Here is a 4347-nt window from a genome sequence, read left to right on the forward strand (position 1 = left end):
TCATAATCATCCAAGGCTTACCATCTGCTCTCATTCCTCTATCTTTGTCTTCAATAAGTTTTCCCTTTTGTGGTTTCAACATCTCAAACTTCTTCTCTTTTATACTTTCCTTCCAAACAATCTTTCCAATGACTCTAGCCATGTTATCATCACTCCTGTTTATCAACCCCAATCTGGCTAAGTCCTTCACTTCACACTCAGGCAACGTGTTCAACGATCTCAACATCCTCTTGAAGTACTGAACACCATCATATCTTTTAATCACAAAGAGCCTCAACTGCTCATCATATAACCAGCATATAATCCTCTTTCTTGATTCAGCATAACCTCTAATGTTGTAACTCTTCGTAAACATAGTAGGGACCGCCGGTTTCTTCGTTTTTACAAACCATTGAGCGTAGCCTTCTTTCCATCTTGGCTGCTCTTCCCATTCCGTCTCATCATTTCCCATATCTTTACTCATATCTGCCTTATCAACATCCGGAATCTCATGCTCAATATTCTCCTCTACTATCTCACCCTCTTCAATATCATTATCAATAACAATCTCTGCACTAATCTTCTCTATCTCTTCAACTGGTAATACATCATCATCACCTATAAACTCATCATCCATCTCCTCAACATCCATGACCACCACCTCATCACCTGTACCGCCCGCTGCACTTGTTGACTCCCCCTGAGATGTGGAAGTCCCAAGATCTTGTTAAGTTCTTGGCAACTCTCCACCTGCACCTTTCGATGCATTGGGATCATCGTCTCGATCATTACGCTTCTTCGTCCTCAGCTCATCACCCTTACAGCTCGTCTCCCCCTGAGATGCCAAGAACTGCTTCAAAGCAGATTAGACGATACGACCTTTGATTTACATCAATGACATAGATTAGACGATACTACAACCCTACACACCTTTAATCGGAATAGTAGTCGAGAAAATCAACACAGATTTGATTCGAAAGAGAAGTTCGCTTAGGGTTACGGAAATAAGTTCGCTGGTTTATGAAAAACAATACTGAACTTTGACCAAAACCTTCTTTATATAGGGTCAGAGTTATACAGGCGAAGTTATGAATAACTTCGCCGATTGCAGACGAAGTTATGCATAAGTTTGCCGATATTATACTTTACAAAACTAACCCCTATAATTTGAAAACTTTGCAATTAAGTTTGAAAACATCCTTTAAAGAATTAAATGATACGATCAAGACCAAGTAACCAGGTATAACATCAAACAACTACATAAGTAGAAAAATATTTTAACTATAAAGTACACGGGATCAAATTTCAGTCTCGACAGGGACTATCATGTTTTAGAAAAGATCCGAACAGGAATCATACTAATTAAGTGACTGTCACACAGATCCATGTTCAGCTGTATTATGACACAAAGAAAGAGGTTGTAAGCAGGTAAATAACTTAAAATGGTTTTCATCGTTTCTGTGATACGGGTTAGGTTCAATTAAGCTCAAAACTTAAATGGGCAACAACTCAGAAATTATGATGCCTCCTATCTATTCTCAAAGCATATTTGGCTTTCCCCAAGTCACCCCGAGTTGACCTCGACCCGTAGTGTCTGATTAAATAGTAATTACTCTTCGATCTTCAGACTCTTCTTCCCGTACTCTTTCTTACATCTTGATTGAGAAGTATTAACATTATGAACTCTAGAATGTCTCAATAACACACACAATTTTTTTTTTTTTTTTTTTTTTAAGTATTTACACAACTTCAGAGTAGTAAACAACTGCAAGTCCCGAATCTGGATCACTGCAGTTTCTTGACACGCTATCTTCACGGGAATCAGAACACTCACGGGCTCGTGTATGACTGGGTAATCGCTTTTCTGCCTATCATTCGGAAAGATATATATGGAGAGATGCACAACTCTTAAGGAGTTTCCACGTAAAATCGAGTAGATTTAGTTAGTATCACTTCTACTTTTACGCACCATAAAAAGCTACCATGACATACAATGACTGTTCTAAAGTCTTTTAGGCCTAATAGCTTCACTAGTTAAGCACACAGAATCAGTATATCTATCACTTTCCAAGGTTGGATCAATTTTCTGTTAAACATGGTAAAGGAACTTCTTACGAAGTAGTAGACTTGAAAAATAATTTCATCTCCCGAAAAATTTTAACTTCTATCGCCCCGTTCAAGTCGAAGTCTTCAGGTAAACGGCTATCCTGAAGATCCAATGGATCAGCTGGACCGACCACATACGAGTATGTGTCCTTCTAACTAAGTATGAACGACTAATTTTCAGCGAAAGAATAAAAACACATCATAAACCGCCCCGGTCACTTTCAGTTATCTGGTTAATGGCTATCCTCATATTCTACAAGTAGAAATGAGGACCAAACATATCCGAAAATATGTCCCTCAAACTGAGGCAACCGACATAATTCTAAGCGATAGTGACGTTTTTTTTTAAACCAAAACGAAAAACACGGTTACTCGGGATTGATCATCCCATTCAGCTCAACAAGGTTTTGAAAACGAGTTTTGTCAAACGCTTTAGTAAACAAGTCAGCGAAATTATCTAACGTATCAACCTTTTCGAGCACAATCAGTTTCTTCTCAGCACAATCCCGTATAAAATGATGACGGATGTCAATATGTTTAGTTTTGCTATGCTTTATGGGATTGTTAGTTACTGAGATAGCAGCAGTGTTATCAATGCAAATAGGAGTATGAGTGAAATTCAGACCATAATCGCGCAATTGCTGTTGAATCCAAAGAACCTGGGAGCAGCAGCTCGATGCTGCCATGTATTCTGCTTCACAGGTAGAAATGGCGACTGAGGTCTGCTTCTTGCACTGCCATGACACTAATCTGCCTCCAAGAAACTGACATCCACCTGTTGTTGACTTCCGACTCTGATTGCATCCTCCATAATCAGAATCCGTGTAGGCGACTAGCTCCAAGTCTCCTCCTCTCGTGTACCACAACCCTAGCTTAGGTTTGCCTTTGAGATACCGCAATATCCTCTTTGCACCCTTCAAGTGAGATTCCTTTGGGTTTACCTGAAAGCGAGCACAAAGACAAACTGCAAACATAATATCAGGTCTAGAAGCAGTTAAGTACATTAAAGAACCTATGATTGCCCGATATTGGGTGGGGTCCACGTCTGCATCGCTGTCTGAATCAACACCCAGTTTATGGTTGACGAAAACTAGAGTATCAAATGGAGTGCTGTCCTCCATCTTGAAGCGTTTGAGAACGTCTTGGACATACTTAGTCTGATGAATGAACATCCCATCTTTCTTCTGATCAACCTGCAATCCTAAAAAAAAAGTTAGTTCACCCATAGCACTCATTTCAAACCTCTGTTTCATGATGGCTTCAAACTCTTGACACATGGCGACTTTTGATGCAGCAAAGATGATGTCGTCCACGTAGACTTGAACCAGAAGAAAGTCTCTTCCATTTCTCTTAACGAACAGTGTACTATCTATCCTTCCCCTTTCAAATTCATTCTCAAGCAAGTAATCGGATAGAGTTGAGTACCAGGCACGAGGGGCCTGATGTAGCCCATACAGTGCTTTACTTAGCTTGTACACGTGATCAGGAAAGTCTGGGTCAGGAAAACCCGGAGGTTGCTCAACGTACACAACCTCATCGACTTTACCGTTAAGAAACGCACTCTTCACATCTAACTGGAACACCTTCATCTCCTTGTGTGCCGCAAATGCCAAAAACAATCTAATCGCTTCCAATCTCGCCACAGGAGCAAACACTTCATTGTAGTCGATCCCCTCTTGCTGATTAAAACCTTTTACAACCAGCCTCGCCTTGTTCCTGATAATTATCCCTTTTTCATCTCTCTTGCATTTGAAAACCCATTTTGTGCCAATCGCATGCACATTTTTCGGTTTTGCAACCAAATTCCAAACCTCCATCTTCTTGAACTGGGCTAACTCTTCTTGCATGGCTTCGACCCACGAGCTGTCCTTGAGAGCCATTTGATAGTTCTTTGGTTCAATCTGGCTGATGAAGCAGGTGTACAAGCATTCGCTAATTATGCCTGTATCTTTAATGCTTGTATAAACACAGGTGTGCTCATTCAAGCTTTGTCTTGTTTGTACACCGTCAGACAGATCACCTATCACATTCTCCAAAGGGTGATTTTTGTGAACTCTCGTAGTCGGAACCGAACTGACTTGAAGATTGTCTTCCAGGTTCGAAGGTAGCTCATCAATGGGTGATTGTTGTTGTTGAGAGTGAAACGGATTGAAGAATTCCTCTTCTGTAGAGGCAGCAGGGGTATCGACAACATTTGACGAGGAAGGCTGACATTCATCGTACTGCGGTCGTTGCACAAAATTGTCTTCCTCATCGTAAAGC

Source organism: Bidens hawaiensis, unplaced genomic scaffold (assembly GCF_021521415.1).
Source record: "Bidens hawaiensis isolate Kalapana, Puna unplaced genomic scaffold, B.hawaiensis_p1.1 tig00031094_1, whole genome shotgun sequence".
Taxonomy (NCBI): Eukaryota; Viridiplantae; Streptophyta; class Magnoliopsida; order Asterales; family Asteraceae; genus Bidens; species Bidens hawaiensis.